The sequence below is a fragment of the Oryctolagus cuniculus genome, unplaced genomic scaffold, assembly GCF_964237555.1.
Source record: "Oryctolagus cuniculus unplaced genomic scaffold, mOryCun1.1 SCAFFOLD_35, whole genome shotgun sequence".
Classification (NCBI taxonomy): Eukaryota; Metazoa; Chordata; class Mammalia; order Lagomorpha; family Leporidae; genus Oryctolagus; species Oryctolagus cuniculus.
In genome coordinates, this window is record NW_027208301.1 from 908,389 (window position 1) to 930,658 (window position 22,270).

Sequence of the window (22,270 nt, forward strand, 5' to 3'; positions counted from 1 at the left end):
GGGGCAGAAGTGGGTCTGGCTTTGCATTGCCCGACCAGCGGGAGGGAGCCAGCCAGGGGCAGCCAGTTGCATCCTCCCGGGAACTGCCAGCGGAGGCTTTTGGGGAGCGCGCTGCCAACTCTTGGCTTGGCCGGGGGAGACCTGCCGTCTCTGTGGCTCCAGCCGGCCAGCAGGCTGCAGGGTCGGGCGCAGCGGCCGTGGGGCTCTGGAGCTTGCTGCCCTGCCCGTGGGCGGAGCCTCCACGGGCCAGCCAGGTGGCACAGGGTTCCTGGGGCTGCGCCTCCTCCCGGCCCGGCCCAGCCCAAGGGAGGTGGGGGGAACCTCGGAGGCGCCCAGGAACGCAGGAGAGCCCAGACTGCGGCCCTGCCGGCCCTCGGAGAGGGCCCACGCGTGTCTGCTCGGGCTCAGGAGGCCACGGTGGGACAGCCAGTACCCCAGCACCGAGCTCATCTCGCGTGGACCACCCAGTGCGCGTCAGGAGTAGGTGTGTCCCAGCAGGAGCCCCTAGGAACAGCCCTGCCCTACCAGCTCTTAGCACAGGGAGTCCTGGTCTGCACATGCATGAGCCAGGGAGCCAGAGAGCCAGAGGAGGACGCTGCCGTGGGCTCTAACTGTCCTCAGAGAATGTTGGTATGACCCGGGGATCCAAGGGAGGTGGGGGGAACCTCGGAGGCGCCCAGGAACGCAGGAGGGCCCAGACTGCGGCCCTGCCGGCCCTCGGAGAGGGCCCACGCGTGTCTGCTCGGGCTCAGGAGGCCACGGTGGGACAGCCAGTACCCCAGCACCGAGCTCATCTCGCGTGGACCACCCAGTGGGCGTCAGGAGTAGGTGTGTCCCAGCAGCAGCCGCCCCCCACCCCGGGAACGGCCCCTCCCTAGACAAGCCTTTCCTGTGAGGAGTCCTGGACTGCGCACGCGCGAGCCGGCGAGCCCGCCAGCCAGAGGGAGATGAGGCCTGGGGCTCCTCTTGCCTCAGAGAATGCTTGTGCGGCCTGGGGGCGCCCGCAGGTGTGCTCCGAGGCCTGCCGCGGCCTCTAGCTAGCACCTGGGGCCAGTTGGCAGTGCCGGCTGGCCAGCCTCCTAGAGCCAGGGCTGGCTGCAGCAGGCTCCGCGGGCGGGCGGGCGAAGGGCGAAGGGCGAAGGGCAGACGGAAGCCCAAGGGGGCCCGCCCACCCGCTCCGCTGTGAAGCGCGCCCGCCCTGGAGGCCAGGACCCCAGGGGGCAGAAGTGGGTCTGGCTTTGCATTGCCCGACCAGCGGGAGGGAGCCAGCCAGGGGCAGCCAGTTGCATCCTCCCGGGAACTGCCAGCGGAGGCTTTTGGGGAGCGCGCTGCCAACTCTTGGCTTGGCCGGGGGAGACCTGCCGTCTCTGTGGCTCCAGCCGGCCAGCAGGCTGCAGGGTCGGGCGCAGCGGCCGTGGGGCTCTGGAGCTTGCTGCCCTGCCCGTGGGCGGGGCCTCCACGGGCCAGCCAGGTGGCACAGGGTTCCTGGGGCTTCGCCTCGTCCCGGCCCGCCCCGGCCCAAGGGAGGTGGGGGGAACCTCGGAGGCGCCCAGGAAAGCAAGAGGGCCCAGACTGCGGCCCTGCCGGCCCTCGGAGAGGGCCCACGCGTGTCTGCTCGGGCTCAGGAGGCCACGGTGGGACAGCCAGTACCCCAGCACCGAGCTCATCTCGCGTGGACCACCCAGTGCGCGTCAGGAGTAGGTGTGTCCCAGCAGGAGCCCCTAGGAACAGCCCTGCCCTACCAGCTCTTAGCACAGGGAGTCCTGGTCTGCACATGCATGAGCCAGGGAGCCAGAGAGCCAGAGGAGGACGCTGCCGTGGGCTCGAACTGTCCTCAGAGAATGTTGGTATGACCCGGGGATCCAAGGGAGGTGGGGGGAACCTCGGAGGCGCCCAGGAACGCAGGAGGGCCCAGACTGCGGCCCTGCCGGCCCTCGGAGAGGGCCCACGCGTGTCTGCTCGGGCTCAGGAGGCCACGGTGGGACAGCCAGTACCCCAGCACCGAGCTCATCTCGCGTGGACCACCCAGTGGGCGTCAGGAGTAGGTGTGTCCCAGCAGCAGCCGCCCCCCACCCCGGGAACGGCCCCTCCCTAGACAAGCCTTTCCTGTGAGGAGTCCTGGACTGCGCACGCGCGAGCCGGCGAGCCCGCCAGCCAGAGGGAGATGAGGCCTGGGGCTCCTCTTGCCTCAGAGAATGCTTGTGCGGCCTGGGGGCGCCCGCAGGTGTGCTCCGAGGCCTGCCGCGGCCTCTAGCTAGCACCTGGGGCCAGTTGGCAGTGCCGGCTGGCCAGCCTCCTAGAGCCAGGGCTGGCTGCAGCAGGCTCCGCGGGCGGGCGGGCGAAGGGCGAAGGGCGAAGGGCAGACGGAAGCCCAAGGGGGCCCGCCCGCCCGCTCCGCTGTGAAGCGCGCCCGCCCTGGAGGCCAGGACCCCAGGGGGCAGAAGTGGGTCTGGCTTTGCATTGCCCGACCAGCGGGAGGGAGCCAGCCAGGGGCAGCCAGTTGCATCCTCCCGGGAACTGCCAGCGGAGGCTTTTGGGGAGCGCGCTGCCAACTCTTGGCTTGGCCGGGGGAGACCTGCCGTCTCTGTGGCTCCAGCCGGCCAGCAGGCTGCAGGGTCGGGCGCAGGGGCCGTGGGGCTCTGGAGCTTGCTGCCTTGCCCGTGGGCAGGGCCTCCACGGGCCAGCCAGGTGGCACAGGGTTCCTGGGGCTGCGCCTCCTCCCGGCCCGGCCCGGCCCAAGGGAGGTGGGGGGAACCTCGGAGGCGCCCAGGAACGCAAGAGGGCCCAGACTGCGGCCCTGCCGGCCCTCGGAGAGGGCCCACGCGTGTCTGCTCGGGCTCAGGAGGCCACGGTGGGACAGCCAGTACCCCAGCACCGAGCTCATCTCGCGTGGACCACCCAGTGCGCGTCAGGAGTAGGTGTGTCCCAGCAGGAGCCCCTAGGAACAGCCCTGCCCTACCAGCTCTTAGCACAGGGAGTCCTGGTCTGCACATGCATGAGCCAGAGAGCCAGAGAGCCAGAGGAGGACGCTGCCGTGGGCTCTAACTGTCCTCAGAGAATGTTGGTATGACCCGGGGATCCAAGGGAGGTGGGGGGAACCTCGGAGGCGCCCAGGAACGCAGGAGGGCCCAGACTGCGGCCCTGCCGGCCCTCGGAGAGGGCCCACGCGTGTCTGCTCGGGCTCAGGAGGCCACGGTGGGACAGCCAGTACCCCAGCACCGAGCTCATCTCGCGTGGACCACCCAGTGCGCGTCAGGAGTAGGTGTGTCCCAGCAGGAGCCCCTAGGAACAGCCCTGCCCTACCAGCTCTTAGCACAGGGAGTCCTGGTCTGCACATGCATGAGCCAGGGAGCCAGAGAGCCAGAGGAGGACGCTGCCGTGGGCTCTAACTGTCCTCAGAGAATGTTGGTATGACCCGGGGATCCAAGGGAGGTGGGGGGAACCTCGGAGGCGCCCAGGAACGCAGGAGGGCCCAGACTGCGGCCCTGCCGGCCCTCGGAGAGGGCCCACGCGTGTCTGCTCGGGCTCAGGAGGCCACGGTGGGACAGCCAGTACCCCAGCACCGAGCTCATCTCGCGTGGACCACCCAGTGGGCGTCAGGAGTAGGTGTGTCCCAGCAGCAGCCGCCCCCCACCCCGGGAACGGCCCCTCCCTAGACAAGCCTTTCCTGTGAGGAGTCCTGGACTGCGCACGCGCGAGCCGGCGAGCCCGCCAGCCAGAGGGAGATGAGGCCTGGGGCTCCTCTTGCCTCAGAGAATGCTTGTGCGGCCTGGGGGCGCCCGCAGGTGTGCTCCGAGGCCTGCCGCGGCCTCTAGCTAGCACCTGGGGCCAGTTGGCAGTGCCGGCTGGCCAGCCTCCTAGAGCCAGGGCTGGCTGCAGCAGGCTCCGCGGGCGGGCGGGCGAAGGGCGAAGGGCGAAGGGCAGACGGAAGCCCAAGGGGGCCCGCCCGCCCGCTCCGCTGCGAAGCGCGCCCGCCCTGGAGGCCAGGACCCCAGGGGGCAGAAGTGGGTCTGGCTTTGCATTGCCCGACCAGCGGGAGGGAGCCAGCCAGGGGCAGCCAGTTGCATCCTCCCGGGAACTGCCAGCGGAGGCTTTTGGGGAGCGCGCTGCCAACTCTTGGCTTGGCCGGGGGAGACCTGCCGTCTCTGTGGCTCCAGCCGGCCAGCAGGCTGCAGGGTCGGGCGCAGGGGCCGTGGGGCTCTGGAGCTTGCTGCCTTGCCCGTGGGCAGGGCCTCCACGGGCCAGCCAGGTGGCACAGGGTTCCTGGGGCTGCGCCTCCTCCCGGCCCGGCCCGGCCCAAGGGAGGTGGGGGGAACCTCGGAGGCGCCCAGGAACGCAAGAGGGCCCAGACTGCGGCCCTGCCGGCCCTCGGAGAGGGCCCACGCGTGTCTGCTCGGGCTCAGGAGGCCACGGTGGGACAGCCAGTACCCCAGCACCGAGCTCATCTCGCGTGGACCACCCAGTGCGCGTCAGGAGTAGGTGTGTCCCAGCAGGAGCCCCTAGGAACAGCCCTGCCCTACCAGCTCTTAGCACAGGGAGTCCTGGTCTGCACATGCATGAGCCAGAGAGCCAGAGAGCCAGAGGAGGACGCTGCCGTGGGCTCTAACTGTCCTCAGAGAATGTTGGTATGACCCGGGGATCCAAGGGAGGTGGGGGGAACCTCGGAGGCGCCCAGGAACGCAGGAGGGCCCAGACTGCGGCCCTGCCGGCCCTCGGAGAGGGCCCACGCGTGTCTGCTCGGGCTCAGGAGGCCACGGTGGGACAGCCAGTACCCCAGCACCGAGCTCATCTCGCGTGGACCACCCAGTGCGCGTCAGGAGTAGGTGTGTCCCAGCAGGAGCCCCTAGGAACAGCCCTGCCCTACCAGCTCTTAGCACAGGGAGTCCTGGTCTGCACATGCATGAGCCAGAGAGCCAGAGAGCCAGAGGAGGACGCTGCCGTGGGCTCTAACTGTCCTCAGAGAATGTTGGTATGACCCGGGGATCCAAGGGAGGTGGGGGGAACCTCGGAGGCGCCCAGGAACGCAGGAGGGCCCAGACTGCGGCCCTGCCGGCCCTCGGAGAGGGCCCACGCGTGTCTGCTCGGGCTCAGGAGGCCACGGTGGGACAGCCAGTACCCCAGCACCGAGCTCATCTCGCGTGGACCACCCAGTGGGCGTCAGGAGTAGGTGTGTCCCAGCAGCAGCCGCCCCCCACCCCGGGAACGGCCCCTCCCTAGACAAGCCTTTCCTGTGAGGAGTCCTGGACTGCGCATGCGCGAGCCGGCGAGCCCGCCAGCCAGAGGGAGATGAGGCCTGGGGCTCCTCTTGCCTCAGAGAATGCTTGTGCGGCCTGGGGGCGCCCGCAGGTGTGCTCCGAGGCCTGCCGCTGCCTCTAGCTAGCACCTGGGGCCAGTTGGCAGTGCCGGCTGGCCAGCCTCCTAGAGCCAGGGCTGGCTGCAGCAGGCTCCGCGGGCGGGCGGGCGGGCGAAGGGCAGACGGAAGCCGAAGGGGACCCGCCCGCCCGCTCCGCTGCGAAGCGCGCCCGCCCTGGAGGCCAGGACCCCAGGGGGCAGAAGTGGGTCTGGCTTTGCATTGCCCGACCAGCGGGAGGGAGCCAGCCAGGGGCAGCCAGTTGCATCCTCCCGGGAACTGCCAGCGGAGGCTTTTGGGGAGCGCGCTGCCAACTCTTGGCTTGGCCGGGGGAGACCTGCCGTCTCTGTGGCTCCAGCCGGCCAGCAGGCTGCAGGGTCGGGCGCAGCGGCCGTGGGGCTCTGGAGCTTGCTGCCCTGCCCGTGGGCGGAGCCTCCACGGGCCAGCCAGGTGGCACAGGGTTCCTGGGGCTGCGCCTCCTCCCGGCCCGGCCCAGCCCAAGGGAGGTGGGGGGAACCTCGGAGGCGCCCAGGAACGCAGGAGGGCCCAGACTGCGGCCCTGCCGGCCCTCGGAGAGGGCCCACGCGTGTCTGCTCGGGCTCAGGAGGCCACGGTGGGACAGCCAGTACCCCAGCACCGAGCTCATCTCGCGTGGACCACCCAGTGGGCGTCAGGAGTAGGTGTGTCCCAGCAGGAGCCCCTAGGAACAGCCCTGCCCTACCAGCTCTTAGCACAGGGAGTCCTGGTCTGCACATGCATGAGCCAGGGAGCCAGAGAGCCAGAGGAGGACGCTGCCGTGGGCTCTAACTGTCCTCAGAGAATGTTGGTATGACCCGGGGATCCAAGGGAGGTGGGGGGAACCTCGGAGGCGCCCAGGAACGCAGGAGGGCCCAGACTGCGGCCCTGCCGGCCCTCGGAGAGGGCCCACGCGTGTCTGCTCGGGCTCAGGAGGCCACGGTGGGACAGCCAGTACCCCAGCACCGAGCTCATCTCGCGTGGACCACCCAGTGCGCGTCAGGAGTAGGTGTGTCCCAGCAGGAGCCCCTAGGAACAGCCCTGCCCTACCAGCTCTTAGCACAGGGAGTCCTGGTCTGCACATGCATGAGCCAGGGAGCCAGAGAGCCAGAGGAGGACGCTGCCGTGGGCTCTAACTGTCCTCAGAGAATGTTGGTATGACCCGGGGATCCAAGGGAGGTGGGGGGAACCTCGGAGGCGCCCAGGAACGCAGGAGGGCCCAGACTGCGGCCCTGCCGGCCCTCGGAGAGGGCCCACGCGTGTCTGCTCGGGCTCAGGAGGCCACGGTGGGACAGCCAGTACCCCAGCACCGAGCTCATCTCGCGTGGACCACCCAGTGGGCGTCAGGAGTAGGTGTGTCCCAGCAGCAGCCGCCCCCCACCCCGGGAACGGCCCCTCCCTAGACAAGCCTTTCCTGTGAGGAGTCCTGGACTGCGCACGCGCGAGCCGGCGAGCCCGCCAGCCAGAGGGAGATGAGGCCTGGGGCTCCTCTTGCCTCAGAGAATGCTTGTGCGGCCTGGGGGCGCCCGCAGGTGTGCTCCGAGGCCTGCCGCGGCCTCTAGCTAGCACCTGGGGCCAGTTGGCAGTGCCGGCTGGCCAGCCTCCTAGAGCCAGGGCTGGCTGCAGCAGGCTCCGCGGGCGGGCGGGCGAAGGGCGAAGGGCGAAGGGCAGACGGAAGCCCAAGGGGGCCCGCCCACCCGCTCCGCTGTGAAGCGCGCCCGCCCTGGAGGCCAGGACCCCAGGGGGCAGAAGTGGGTCTGGCTTTGCATTGCCCGACCAGCGGGAGGGAGCCAGCCAGGGGCAGCCAGTTGCATCCTCCCGGGAACTGCCAGCGGAGGCTTTTGGGGAGCGCGCTGCCAACTCTTGGCTTGGCCGGGGGAGACCTGCCGTCTCTGTGGCTCCAGCCGGCCAGCAGGCTGCAGGGTCGGGCGCAGCGGCCGTGGGGCTCTGGAGCTTGCTGCCCTGCCCGTGGGCGGGGCCTCCACGGGCCAGCCAGGTGGCACAGGGTTCCTGGGGCTTCGCCTCGTCCCGGCCCGCCCCGGCCCAAGGGAGGTGGGGGGAACCTCGGAGGCGCCCAGGAAAGCAAGAGGGCCCAGACTGCGGCCCTGCCGGCCCTCGGAGAGGGCCCACGCGTGTCTGCTCGGGCTCAGGAGGCCACGGTGGGACAGCCAGTACCCCAGCACCGAGCTCATCTCGCGTGGACCACCCAGTGCGCGTCAGGAGTAGGTGTGTCCCAGCAGGAGCCCCTAGGAACAGCCCTGCCCTACCAGCTCTTAGCACAGGGAGTCCTGGTCTGCACATGCATGAGCCAGGGAGCCAGAGAGCCAGAGGAGGACGCTGCCGTGGGCTCTAACTGTCCTCAGAGAATGTTGGTATGACCCGGGGATCCAAGGGAGGTGGGGGGAACCTCGGAGGCGCCCAGGAACGCAGGAGGGCCCAGACTGCGGCCCTGCCGGCCCTCGGAGAGGGCCCACGCGTGTCTGCTCGGGCTCAGGAGGCCACGGTGGGACAGCCAGTACCCCAGCACCGAGCTCATCTCGCGTGGACCACCCAGTGGGCGTCAGGAGTAGGTGTGTCCCAGCAGCAGCCGCCCCCCACCCCGGGAACGGCCCCTCCCTAGACAAGCCTTTCCTGTGAGGAGTCCTGGACTGCGCACGCGCGAGCCGGCGAGCCCGCCAGCCAGAGGGAGATGAGGCCTGGGGCTCCTCTTGCCTCAGAGAATGCTTGTGCGGCCTGGGGGCGCCCGCAGGTGTGCTCCGAGGCCTGCCGCGGCCTCTAGCTAGCACCTGGGGCCAGTTGGCAGTGCCGGCTGGCCAGCCTCCTAGAGCCAGGGCTGGCTGCAGCAGGCTCCGCGGGCGGGCGGGCGAAGGGCGAAGGGCGAAGGGCAGACGGAAGCCCAAGGGGGCCCGCCCGCCCGCTCCGCTGTGAAGCGCGCCCGCCCTGGAGGCCAGGACCCCAGGGGGCAGAAGTGGGTCTGGCTTTGCATTGCCCGACCAGCGGGAGGGAGCCAGCCAGGGGCAGCCAGTTGCATCCTCCCGGGAACTGCCAGCGGAGGCTTTTGGGGAGCGCGCTGCCAACTCTTGGCTTGGCCGGGGGAGACCTGCCGTCTCTGTGGCTCCAGCCGGCCAGCAGGCTGCAGGGTCGGGCGCAGGGGCCGTGGGGCTCTGGAGCTTGCTGCCTTGCCCGTGGGCAGGGCCTCCACGGGCCAGCCAGGTGGCACAGGGTTCCTGGGGCTGCGCCTCCTCCCGGCCCGGCCCGGCCCAAGGGAGGTGGGGGGAACCTCGGAGGCGCCCAGGAACGCAAGAGGGCCCAGACTGCGGCCCTGCCGGCCCTCGGAGAGGGCCCACGCGTGTCTGCTCGGGCTCAGGAGGCCACGGTGGGACAGCCAGTACCCCAGCACCGAGCTCATCTCGCGTGGACCACCCAGTGCGCGTCAGGAGTAGGTGTGTCCCAGCAGGAGCCCCTAGGAACAGCCCTGCCCTACCAGCTCTTAGCACAGGGAGTCCTGGTCTGCACATGCATGAGCCAGAGAGCCAGAGAGCCAGAGGAGGACGCTGCCGTGGGCTCTAACTGTCCTCAGAGAATGTTGGTATGACCCGGGGATCCAAGGGAGGTGGGGGGAACCTCGGAGGCGCCCAGGAACGCAGGAGGGCCCAGACTGCGGCCCTGCCGGCCCTCGGAGAGGGCCCACGCGTGTCTGCTCGGGCTCAGGAGGCCACGGTGGGACAGCCAGTACCCCAGCACCGAGCTCATCTCGCGTGGACCACCCAGTGGGCGTCAGGAGTAGGTGTGTCCCAGCAGCAGCCGCCCCCCACCCCGGGAACGGCCCCTCCCTAGACAAGCCTTTCCTGTGAGGAGTCCTGGACTGCGCACGCGCGAGCCGGCGAGCCCGCCAGCCAGAGGGAGATGAGGCCTGGGGCTCCTCTTGCCTCAGAGAATGCTTGTGCGGCCTGGGGGCGCCCGCAGGTGTGCTCCGAGGCCTGCCGCGGCCTCTAGCTAGCACCTGGGGCCAGTTGGCAGTGCCGGCTGGCCAGCCTCCTAGAGCCAGGGCTGGCTGCAGCAGGCTCCGCGGGCGGGCGGTCGGGCGGGCGAAGGGCGAAGGGCAGACGGAAGCCCAAGGGGGCCCGCCCGCCCGCTCCGCTGCGAAGCGCGCCCGCCCTGGAGGCCAGGACCCCAGGGGGCAGAAGTGGGTCTGGCTTTGCATTGCCCGACCAGCGGGAGGGAGCCAGCCAGGGGCAGCCAGTTGCATCCTCCCGGGAACTGCCAGCGGAGGCTTTTGGGGAGCGCGCTGCCAACTCTTGGCTTGGCCGGGGGAGACCTGCCGTCTCTGTGGCTCCAGCCGGCCAGCAGGCTGCAGGGTCGGGCGCAGGGGCCGTGGGGCTCTGGAGCTTGCTGCCTTGCCCGTGGGCAGGGCCTCCACGGGCCAGCCAGGTGGCACAGGGTTCCTGGGGCTGCGCCTCCTCCCGGCCCGGCCCGGCCCAAGGGAGGTGGGGGGAACCTCGGAGGCGCCCAGGAACGCAAGAGGGCCCAGACTGCGGCCCTGCCGGCCCTCGGAGAGGGCCCACGCGTGTCTGCTCGGGCTCAGGAGGCCACGGTGGGACAGCCAGTACCCCAGCACCGAGCTCATCTCGCGTGGACCACCCAGTGCGCGTCAGGAGTAGGTGTGTCCCAGCAGGAGCCCCTAGGAACAGCCCTGCCCTACCAGCTCTTAGCACAGGGAGTCCTGGTCTGCACATGCATGAGCCAGAGAGCCAGAGAGCCAGAGGAGGACGCTGCCGTGGGCTCTAACTGTCCTCAGAGAATGTTGGTATGACCCGGGGATCCAAGGGAGGTGGGGGGAACCTCGGAGGCGCCCAGGAACGCAGGAGGGCCCAGACTGCGGCCCTGCCGGCCCTCGGAGAGGGCCCACGCGTGTCTGCTCGGGCTCAGGAGGCCACGGTGGGACAGCCAGTACCCCAGCACCGAGCTCATCTCGCGTGGACCACCCAGTGCGCGTCAGGAGTAGGTGTGTCCCAGCAGGAGCCCCTAGGAACAGCCCTGCCCTACCAGCTCTTAGCACAGGGAGTCCTGGTCTGCACATGCATGAGCCAGGGAGCCAGAGAGCCAGAGGAGGACGCTGCCGTGGGCTCTAACTGTCCTCAGAGAATGTTGGTATGACCCGGGGATCCAAGGGAGGTGGGGGGAACCTCGGAGGCGCCCAGGAACGCAGGAGGGCCCAGACTGCGGCCCTGCCGGCCCTCGGAGAGGGCCCACGCGTGTCTGCTCGGGCTCAGGAGGCCACGGTGGGACAGCCAGTACCCCAGCACCGAGCTCATCTCGCGTGGACCACCCAGTGGGCGTCAGGAGTAGGTGTGTCCCAGCAGCAGCCGCCCCCCACCCCGGGAACGGCCCCTCCCTAGACAAGCCTTTCCTGTGAGGAGTCCTGGACTGCGCACGCGCGAGCCGGCGAGCCCGCCAGCCAGAGGGAGATGAGGCCTGGGGCTCCTCTTGCCTCAGAGAATGCTTGTGCGGCCTGGGGGCGCCCGCAGGTGTGCTCCGAGGCCTGCCGCGGCCTCTAGCTAGCACCTGGGGCCAGTTGGCAGTGCCGGCTGGCCAGCCTCCTAGAGCCAGGGCTGGCTGCAGCAGGCTCCGCGGGCGGGCGGGCGAAGGGCGAAGGGCGAAGGGCAGACGGAAGCCCAAGGGGGCCCGCCCGCCCGCTCCGCTGTGAAGCGCGCCCGCCCTGGAGGCCAGGACCCCAGGGGGCAGAAGTGGGTCTGGCTTTGCATTGCCCGACCAGCGGGAGGGAGCCAGCCAGGGGCAGCCAGTTGCATCCTCCCGGGAACTGCCAGCGGAGGCTTTTGGGGAGCGCGCTGCCAACTCTTGGCTTGGCCGGGGGAGACCTGCCGTCTCTGTGGCTCCAGCCGGCCAGCAGGCTGCAGGGTCGGGCGCAGGGGCCGTGGGGCTCTGGAGCTTGCTGCCTTGCCCGTGGGCAGGGCCTCCACGGGCCAGCCAGGTGGCACAGGGTTCCTGGGGCTGCGCCTCGTCCCGGCCCGGCCCGGCCCAAGGGAGGTGGGGGGAACCTCGGAGGCGCCCAGGAACGCAAGAGGGCCCAGACTGCGGCCCTGCCGGCCCTCGGAGAGGGCCCACGCGTGTCTGCTCGGGCTCAGGAGGCCACGGTGGGACAGCCAGTACCCCAGCACCGAGCTCATCTCGCGTGGACCACCCAGTGCGCGTCAGGAGTAGGTGTGTCCCAGCAGGAGCCCCTAGGAACAGCCCTGCCCTACCAGCTCTTAGCACAGGGAGTCCTGGTCTGCACATGCATGAGCCAGAGAGCCAGAGAGCCAGAGGAGGACGCTGCCGTGGGCTCTAACTGTCCTCAGAGAATGTTGGTATGACCCGGGGATCCAAGGGAGGTGGGGGGAACCTCGGAGGCGCCCAGGAACGCAGGAGGGCCCAGACTGCGGCCCTGCCGGCCCTCGGAGAGGGCCCACGCGTGTCTGCTCGGGCTCAGGAGGCCACGGTGGGACAGCCAGTACCCCAGCACCGAGCTCATCTCGCGTGGACCACCCAGTGCGCGTCAGGAGTAGGTGTGTCCCAGCAGGAGCCCCTAGGAACAGCCCTGCCCTACCAGCTCTTAGCACAGGGAGTCCTGGTCTGCACATGCATGAGCCAGGGAGCCAGAGAGCCAGAGGAGGACGCTGCCGTGGGCTCTAACTGTCCTCAGAGAATGTTGGTATGACCCGGGGATCCAAGGGAGGTGGGGGGAACCTCGGAGGCGCCCAGGAACGCAGGAGGGCCCAGACTGCGGCCCTGCCGGCCCTCGGAGAGGGCCCACGCGTGTCTGCTCGGGCTCAGGAGGCCACGGTGGGACAGCCAGTACCCCAGCACCGAGCTCATCTCGCGTGGACCACCCAGTGGGCGTCAGGAGTAGGTGTGTCCCAGCAGCAGCCGCCCCCCACCCCGGGAACGGCCCCTCCCTAGACAAGCCTTTCCTGTGAGGAGTCCTGGACTGCGCACGCGCGAGCCGGCGAGCCCGCCAGCCAGAGGGAGATGAGGCCTGGGGCTCCTCTTGCCTCAGAGAATGCTTGTGCGGCCTGGGGGCGCCCGCAGGTGTGCTCCGAGGCCTGCCGCGGCCTCTAGCTAGCACCTGGGGCCAGTTGGCAGTGCCGGCTGGCCAGCCTCCTAGAGCCAGGGCTGGCTGCAGCAGGCTCCGCGGGCGGGCGGTCGGGCGGGCGAAGGGCGAAGGGCAGACGGAAGCCCAAGGGGGCCCGCCCGCCCGCTCCGCTGCGAAGCGCGCCCGCCCTGGAGGCCAGGACCCCAGGGGGCAGAAGTGGGTCTGGCTTTGCATTGCCCGACCAGCGGGAGGGAGCCAGCCAGGGGCAGCCAGTTGCATCCTCCCGGGAACTGCCAGCGGAGGCTTTTGGGGAGCGCGCTGCCAACTCTTGGCTTGGCCGGGGGAGACCTGCCGTCTCTGTGGCTCCAGCCGGCCAGCAGGCTGCAGGGTCGGGCGCAGGGGCCGTGGGGCTCTGGAGCTTGCTGCCTTGCCCGTGGGCAGGGCCTCCACGGGCCAGCCAGGTGGCACAGGGTTCCTGGGGCTGCGCCTCCTCCCGGCCCGGCCCGGCCCAAGGGAGGTGGGGGGAACCTCGGAGGCGCCCAGGAACGCAGGAGGGCCCAGACTGCGGCCCTGCCGGCCCTCGGAGAGGGCCCACGCGTGTCTGCTCGGGCTCAGGAGGCCACGGTGGGACAGCCAGTACCCCAGCACCGAGCTCATCTCGCGTGGACCACCCAGTGCGCGTCAGGAGTAGGTGTGTCCCAGCAGGAGCCCCTAGGAACAGCCCTGCCCTACCAGCTCTTAGCACAGGGAGTCCTGGTCTGCACATGCATGAGCCAGAGAGCCAGAGAGCCAGAGGAGGACGCTGCCGTGGGCTCTAACTGTCCTCAGAGAATGTTGGTATGACCCGGGGATCCAAGGGAGGTGGGGGGAACCTCGGAGGCGCCCAGGAACGCAGGAGGGCCCAGACTGCGGCCCTGCCGGCCCTCGGAGAGGGCCCACGCGTGTCTGCTCGGGCTCAGGAGGCCACGGTGGGACAGCCAGTACCCCAGCACCGAGCTCATCTCGCGTGGACCACCCAGTGGGCGTCAGGAGTAGGTGTGTCCCAGCAGCAGCCGCCCCCCACCCCGGGAACGGCCCCTCCCTAGACAAGCCTTTCCTGTGAGGAGTCCTGGACTGCGCACGCGCGAGCCGGCGAGCCCGCCAGCCAGAGGGAGATGAGGCCTGGGGCTCCTCTTGCCTCAGAGAATGCTTGTGCGGCCTGGGGGCGCCCGCAGGTGTGCTCCGAGGCCTGCCGCGGCCTCTAGCTAGCACCTGGGGCCAGTTGGCAGTGCCGGCTGGCCAGCCTCCTAGAGCCAGGGCTGGCTGCAGCAGGCTCCGCGGGCGGGCGGGCGAAGGGCGAAGGGCGAAGGGCAGACGGAAGCCCAAGGGGGCCCGCCCGCCCGCTCCGCTGCGAAGCGCGCCCGCCCTGGAGGCCAGGACCCCAGGGGGCAGAAGTGGGTCTGGCTTTGCATTGCCCGACCAGCGGGAGGGAGCCAGCCAGGGGCAGCCAGTTGCATCCTCCCGGGAACTGCCAGCGGAGGCTTTTGGGGAGCGCGCTGCCAACTCTTGGCTTGGCCGGGGGAGACCTGCCGTCTCTGTGGCTCCAGCCGGCCAGCAGGCTGCAGGGTCGGGCGCAGGGGCCGTGGGGCTCTGGAGCTTGCTGCCTTGCCCGTGGGCAGGGCCTCCACGGGCCAGCCAGGTGGCACAGGGTTCCTGGGGCTGCGCCTCCTCCCGGCCCGGCCCGGCCCAAGGGAGGTGGGGGGAACCTCGGAGGCGCCCAGGAACGCAAGAGGGCCCAGACTGCGGCCCTGCCGGCCCTCGGAGAGGGCCCACGCGTGTCTGCTCGGGCTCAGGAGGCCACGGTGGGACAGCCAGTACCCCAGCACCGAGCTCATCTCGCGTGGACCACCCAGTGCGCGTCAGGAGTAGGTGTGTCCCAGCAGGAGCCCCTAGGAACAGCCCTGCCCTACCAGCTCTTAGCACAGGGAGTCCTGGTCTGCACATGCATGAGCCAGGGAGCCAGAGAGCCAGAGGAGGACGCTGCCGTGGGCTCTAACTGTCCTCAGAGAATGTTGGTATGACCCGGGGATCCAAGGGAGGTGGGGGGAACCTCGGAGGCGCCCAGGAACGCAGGAGGGCCCAGACTGCGGCCCTGCCGGCCCTCGGAGAGGGCCCACGCGTGTCTGCTCGGGCTCAGGAGGCCACGGTGGGACAGCCAGTACCCCAGCACCGAGCTCATCTCGCGTGGACCACCCAGTGGGCGTCAGGAGTAGGTGTGTCCCAGCAGCAGCCGCCCCCCACCCCGGGAACGGCCCCTCCCTAGACAAGCCTTTCCTGTGAGGAGTCCTGGACTGCGCACGCGCGAGCCGGCGAGCCCGCCAGCCAGAGGGAGATGAGGCCTGGGGCTCCTCTTGCCTCAGAGAATGCTTGTGCGGCCTGGGGGCGCCCGCAGGTGTGCTCCGAGGCCTGCCGCGGCCTCTAGCTAGCACCTGGGGCCAGTTGGCAGTGCCGGCTGGCCAGCCTCCTAGAGCCAGGGCTGGCTGCAGCAGGCTCCGCGGGCGGGCGGGCGAAGGGCGAAGGGCGAAGGGCAGACGGAAGCCCAAGGGGGCCCGCCCGCCCGCTCCGCTGTGAAGCGCGCCCGCCCTGGAGGCCAGGACCCCAGGGGGCAGAAGTGGGTCTGGCTTTGCATTGCCCGACCAGCGGGAGGGAGCCAGCCAGGGGCAGCCAGTTGCATCCTCCCGGGAACTGCCAGCGGAGGCTTTTGGGGAGCGCGCTGCCAACTCTTGGCTTGGCCGGGGGAGACCTGCCGTCTCTGTGGCTCCAGCCGGCCAGCAGGCTGCAGGGTCGGGCGCAGGGGCCGTGGGGCTCTGGAGCTTGCTGCCTTGCCCGTGGGCAGGGCCTCCACGGGCCAGCCAGGTGGCACAGGGTTCCTGGGGCTGCGCCTCCTCCCGGCCCGGCCCGGCCCAAGGGAGGTGGGGGGAACCTCGGAGGCGCCCAGGAACGCAAGAGGGCCCAGACTGCGGCCCTGCCGGCCCTCGGAGAGGGCCCACGCGTGTCTGCTCGGGCTCAGGAGGCCACGGTGGGACAGCCAGTACCCCAGCACCGAGCTCATCTCGCGTGGACCACCCAGTGCGCGTCAGGAGTAGGTGTGTCCCAGCAGGAGCCCCTAGGAACAGCCCTGCCCTACCAGCTCTTAGCACAGGGAGTCCTGGTCTGCACATGCATGAGCCAGAGAGCCAGAGAGCCAGAGGAGGACGCTGCCGTGGGCTCTAACTGTCCTCAGAGAATGTTGGTATGACCCGGGGATCCAAGGGAGGTGGGGGGAACCTCGGAGGCGCCCAGGAACGCAGGAGGGCCCAGACTGCGGCCCTGCCGGCCCTCGGAGAGGGCCCACGCGTGTCTGCTCGGGCTCAGGAGGCCACGGTGGGACAGCCAGTACCCCAGCACCGAGCTCATCTCGCGTGGACCACCCAGTGGGCGTCAGGAGTAGGTGTGTCCCAGCAGCAGCCGCCCCCCACCCCGGGAACGGCCCCTCCCTAGACAAGCCTTTCCTGTGAGGAGTCCTGGACTGCGCACGCGCGAGCCGGCGAGCCCGCCAGCCAGAGGGAGATGAGGCCTGGGGCTCCTCTTGCCTCAGAGAATGCTTGTGCGGCCTGGGGGCGCCCGCAGGTGTGCTCCGAGGCCTGCCGCGGCCTCTAGCTAGCACCTGGGGCCAGTTGGCAGTGCCGGCTGGCCAGCCTCCTAGAGCCAGGGCTGGCTGCAGCAGGCTCCGCGGGCGGGCGGTCGGGCGGGCGAAGGGCGAAGGGCAGACGGAAGCCCAAGGGGGCCCGCCCGCCCGCTCCGCTGCGAAGCGCGCCCGCCCTGGAGGCCAGGACCCCAGGGGGCAGAAGTGGGTCTGGCTTTGCATTGCCCGACCAGCGGGAGGGAGCCAGCCAGGGGCAGCCAGTTGCATCCTCCCGGGAACTGCCAGCGGAGGCTTTTGGGGAGCGCGCTGCCAACTCTTGGCTTGGCCGGGGGAGACCTGCCGTCTCTGTGGCTCCAGCCGGCCAGCAGGCTGCAGGGTCGGGCGCAGGGGCCGTGGGGCTCTGGAGCTTGCTGCCTTGCCCGTGGGCAGGGCCTCCACGGGCCAGCCAGGTGGCACAGGGTTCCTGGGGCTGCGCCTCCTCCCGGCCCGGCCCGGCCCAAGGGAGGTGGGGGGAACCTCGGAGGCGCCCAGGAACGCAAGAGGGCCCAGACTGCGGCCCTGCCGGCCCTCGGAGAGGGCCCACGCGTGTCTGCTCGGGCTCAGGAGGCCACGGTGGGACAGCCAGTACCCCAGCACCGAGCTCATCTCGCGTGGACCACCCAGTGCGCGTCAGGAGTAGGTGTGTCCCAGCAGGAGCCCCTAGGAACAGCCCTGCCCTACCAGCTCTTAGCACAGGGAGTCCTGGTCTGCACATGCATGAGCCAGAGAGCCAGAGAGCCAGAGGAGGACGCTGCCGTGGGCTCTAACTGTCCTCAGAGAATGTTGGTATGACCCGGGGATCCAAGGGAGGTGGGGGGAACCTCGGAGGCGCCCAGGAACGCAGGAGGGCCCAGACTGCGGCCCTGCCGGCCCTCGGAGAGGGCCCACGCGTGTCTGCTCGGGCTCAGGAGGCCACGGTGGGACAGCCAGTACCCCAGCACCGAGCTCATCTCGCGTGGACCACCCAGTGCGCGTCAGGAGTAGGTGTGTCCCAGCAGGAGCCCCTAGGAACAGCCCTGCCCTACCAGCTCTTAGCACAGGGAGTCCTGGTCTGCACATGCATGAGCCAGGGAGCCAGAGAGCCAGAGGAGGACGCTGCCGTGGGCTCTAACTGTCCTCAGAGAATGTTGGTATGACCCGGGGATCCAAGGGAGGTGGGGGGAACCTCGGAGGCGCCCAGGAACGCAGGAGGGCCCAGACTGCGGCCCTGCCGGCCCTCGGAGAGGGCCCACGCGTGTCTGCTCGGGCTCAGGAGGCCACGGTGGGACAGCCAGTACCCCAGCACCGAGCTCATCTCGCGTGGACCACCCAGTGGGCGTCAGGAGTAGGTGTGTCCCAGCAGCAGCCGCCCCCCACCCCGGGAACGGCCCCTCCCTAGACAAGCCTTTCCTGTGAGGAGTCCTGGACTGCGCACGCGCGAGCCGGCGAGCCCGCCAGCCAGAGGGAGATGAGGCCTGGGGCTCCTCTTGCCTCAGAGAATGCTTGTGCGGCCTGGGGGCGCCCGCAGGTGTGCTCCGAGGCCTGCCGCGGCCTCTAGCTAGCACCTGGGGCCAGTTGGCAGTGCCGGCTGGCCAGCCTCCTAGAGCCAGGGCTGGCTGCAGCAGGCTCCGCGGGCGGGCGGGCGAAGGGCGAAGGGCGAAGGGCAGACGGAAGCCCAAGGGGGCCCGCCCGCCCGCTCCGCTGTGAAGCGCGCCCGCCCTGGAGGCCAGGACCCCAGGGGGCAGAAGTGGGTCTGGCTTTGCATTGCCCGACCAGCGGGAGGGAGCCAGCCAGGGGCAGCCAGTTGCATCCTCCCGGGAACTGCCAGCGGAGGCTTTTGGGGAGCGCGCTGCCAACTCTTGGCTTGGCCGGGGGAGACCTGCCGTCTCTGTGGCTCCAGCCGGCCAGCAGGCTGCAGGGTCGGGCGCAGGGGCCGTGGGGCTCTGGAGCTTGCTGCCTTGCCCGTGGGCAGGGCCTCCACGGGCCAGCCAGGTGGCACAGGGTTCCTGGGGCTGCGCCTCGTCCCGGCCCGGCCCGGCCCAAGGGAGGTGGGGGGAACCTCGGAGGCGCCCAGGAACGCAAGAGGGCCCAGACTGCGGCCCTGCCGGCCCTCGGAGAGGGCCCACGCGTGTCTGCTCGGGCTCAGGAGGCCACGGTGGGACAGCCAGTACCCCAGCACCGAGCTCATCTCGCGTGGACCACCCAGTGCGCGTCAGGAGTAGGTGTGTCCCAGCAGGAGCCCCTAGGAACAGCCCTGCCCTACCAGCTCTTAGCACAGGGAGTCCTGGTCTGCACATGCATGAGCCAGAGAGCCAGAGAGCCAGAGGAGGACGCTGCCGTGGGCTCTAACTGTCCTCAGAGAATGTTGGTATGACCCGGGGATCCAAGGGAGGTGGGGGGAACCTCGGAGGCGCCCAGGAACGCAGGAGGGCCCAGACTGCGGCCCTGCCGGCCCTCGGAGAGGGCCCACGCGTGTCTGCTCGGGCTCAGGAGGCCACGGTGGGACAGCCAGTACCCCAGCACCGAGCTCATCTCGCGTGGACCACCCAGTGCGCGTCAGGAGTAGGTGTGTCCCAGCAGGAGCCCCTAGGAACAGCCCTGCCCTACCAGCTCTTAGCACAGGGAGTCCTGGTCTGCACATGCATGAGCCAGGGAGCCAGAGAGCCAGAGGAGGACGCTGCCGTGGGCTCTAACTGTCCTCAGAGAATGTTGGTATGACCCGGGGATCCAAGGGAGGTGGGGGGAACCTCGGAGGCGCCCAGGAACGCAGGAGGGCCCAGACTGCGGCCCTGCCGGCCCTCGGAGAGGGCCCACGCGTGTCTGCTCGGGCTCAGGAGGCCACGGTGGGACAGCCAGTACCCCAGCACCGAGCTCATCTCGCGTGGACCACCCAGTGGGCGTCAGGAGTAGGTGTGTCCCAGCAGCAGCCGCCCCCCACCCCGGGAACGGCCCCTCCCTAGACAAGCCTTTCCTGTGAGGAGTCCTGGACTGCGCACGCGCGAGCCGGCGAGCCCGCCAGCCAGAGGGAGATGAGGCCTGGGGCTCCTCTTGCCTCAGAGAATGCTTGTGCGGCCTGGGGGCGCCCGCAGGTGTGCTCCGAGGCCTGCCGCGGCCTCTAGCTAGCACCTGGGGCCAGTTGGCAGTGCCGGCTGGCCAGCCTCCTAGAGCCAGGGCTGGCTGCAGCAGGCTCCGCGGGCGGGCGGTCGGGCGGGCGAAGGGCGAAGGGCAGACGGAAGCCCAAGGGGGCCCGCCCGCCCGCTCCGCTGCGAAGCGCGCCCGCCCTGGAGGCCAGGACCCCAGGGGGCAGAAGTGGGTCTGGCTTTGCATTGCCCGACCAGCGGGAGGGAGCCAGCCAGGGGCAGCCAGTTGCATCCTCCCGGGAACTGCCAGCGGAGGCTTTTGGGGAGCGCGCTGCCAACTCTTGGCTTGGCCGGGGGAGACCTGCCGTCTCTGTGGCTCCAGCCGGCCAGCAGGCTGCAGGGTCGGGCGCAGGGGCCGTGGGGCTCTGGAGCTTGCTGCCTTGCCCGTGGGCAGGGCCTCCACGGGCCAGCCAGGTGGCACAGGGTTCCTGGGGCTGCGCCTCCTCCCGGCCCGGCCCGGCCCAAGGGAGGTGGGGGGAACCTCGGAGGCGCCCAGGAACGCAGGAGGGCCCAGACTGCGGCCCTGCCGGCCCTCGGAGAGGGCCCACGCGTGTCTGCTCGGGCTCAGGAGGCCACGGTGGGACAGCCAGTACCCCAGCACCGAGCTCATCTCGCGTGGACCACCCAGTGCGCGTCAGGAGTAGGTGTGTCCCAGCAGGAGCCCCTAGGAACAGCCCTGCCCTACCAGCTCTTAGCACAGGGAGTCCTGGTCTGCACATGCATGAGCCAGAGAGCCAGAGAGCCAGAGGAGGACGCTGCCGTGGGCTCTAACTGTCCTCAGAGAATGTTGGTATGACCCGGGGATCCAAGGGAGGTGGGGGGAACCTCGGAGGCGCCCAGGAACGCAGGAGGGCCCAGACTGCGGCCCTGCCGGCCCTCGGAGAGGGCCCACGCGTGTCTGCTCGGGCTCAGGAGGCCACGGTGGGACAGCCAGTACCCCAGCACCGAGCTCATCTCGCGTGGACCACCCAGTGGGCGTCAGGAGTAGGTGTGTCCCAGCAGCAGCCGCCCCCCACCCCGGGAACGGCCCCTCCCTAGACAAGCCTTTCCTGTGAGGAGTCCTGGACTGCGCACGCGCGAGCCGGCGAGCCCGCCAGCCAGAGGGAGATGAGGCCTGGGGCTCCTCTTGCCTCAGAGAATGCTTGTGCGGCCTGGGGGCGCCCGCAGGTGTGCTCCGAGGCCTGCCGCGGCCTCTAGCTAGCACCTGGGGCCAGTTGGCAGTGCCGGCTGGCCAGCCTCCTAGAGCCAGGGCTGGCTGCAGCAGGCTCCGCGGGCGGGCGGGCGAAGGGCGAAGGGCGAAGGGCAGACGGAAGCCCAAGGGGGCCCGCCCGCCCGCTCCGCTGCGAAGCGCGCCCGCCCTGGAGGCCAGGACCCCAGGGGGCAGAAGTGGGTCTGGCTTTGCATTGCCCGACCAGCGGGAGGGAGCCAGCCAGGGGCAGCCAGTTGCATCCTCCCGGGAACTGCCAGCGGAGGCTTTTGGGGAGCGCGCTGCCAACTCTTGGCTTGGCCGGGGGAGACCTGCCGTCTCTGTGGCTCCAGCCGGCCAGCAGGCTGCAGGGTCGGGCGCAGGGGCCGTGGGGCTCTGGAGCTTGCTGCCTTGCCCGTGGGCAGGGCCTCCACGGGCCAGCCAGGTGGCACAGGGTTCCTGGGGCTGCGCCTCCTCCCGGCCCGGCCCGGCCCAAGGGAGGTGGGGGGAACCTCGGAGGCGCCCAGGAACGCAAGAGGGCCCAGACTGCGGCCCTGCCGGCCCTCGGAGAGGGCCCACGCGTGTCTGCTCGGGCTCAGGAGGCCACGGTGGGACAGCCAGTACCCCAGCACCGAGCTCATCTCGCGTGGACCACCCAGTGCGCGTCAGGAGTAGGTGTGTCCCAGCAGGAGCCCCTAGGAACAGCCCTGCCCTACCAGCTCTTAGCACAGGGAGTCCTGGTCTGCACATGCATGAGCCAGAGAGCCAGAGAGCCAGAGGAGGACGCTGCCGTGGGCTCTAACTGTCCTCAGAGAATGTTGGTATGACCCGGGGATCCAAGGGAGGTGGGGGGAACCTCGGAGGCGCCCAGGAACGCAGGAGGGCCCAGACTGCGGCCCTGCCGGCCCTCGGAGAGGGCCCACGCGTGTCTGCTCGGGCTCAGGAGGCCACGGTGGGACAGCCAGTACCCCAGCACCGAGCTCATCTCGCGTGGACCACCCAGTGCGCGTCAGGAGTAGGTGTGTCCCAGCAGGAGCCCCTAGGAACAGCCCTGCCCTACCAGCTCTTAGCACAGGGAGTCCTGGTCTGCACATGCATGAGCCAGAGAGCCAGAGAGCCAGAGGAGGACGCTGCCGTGGGCTCTAACTGTCCTCAGAGAATGTTGGTATGACCCGGGGATCCAAGGGAGGTGGGGGGAACCTCGGAGGCGCCCAGGAACGCAGGAGGGCCCAGACTGCGGCCCTGCCGGCCCTCGGAGAGGGCCCACGCGTGTCTGCTCGGGCTCAGGAGGCCACGGTGGGACAGCCAGTACCCCAGCACCGAGCTCATCTCGCGTGGACCACCCAGTGGGCGTCAGGAGTAGGTGTGTCCCAGCAGCAGCCGCCCCCCACCCCGGGAACGGCCCCTCCCTAGACAAGCCTTTCCTGTGAGGAGTCCTGGACTGCGCACGCGCGAGCCGGCGAGCCCGCCAGCCAGAGGGAGATGAGGCCTGGGGCTCCTCTTGCCTCAGAGAATGCTTGTGCGGCCTGGGGGCGCCCGCAGGTGTGCTCCGAGGCCTGCCGCGGCCTCTAGCTAGCACCTGGGGCCAGTTGGCAGTGCCGGCTGGCCAGCCTCCTAGAGCCAGGGCTGGCTGCAGCAGGCTCCGCGGGCAGGCGGGCGGGCGGGCGAAGGGCGAAGGGCAGACGGAAGCCCAAGGGGGCCCGCCCGCCCGCTCCGCTGCGAAGCGCGCCCGCCCTGGAGGCCAGGACCCCAGGGGGCAGAAGTGGGTCTGGCTTTGCATTGCCCGACCAGCGGGAGGGAGCCA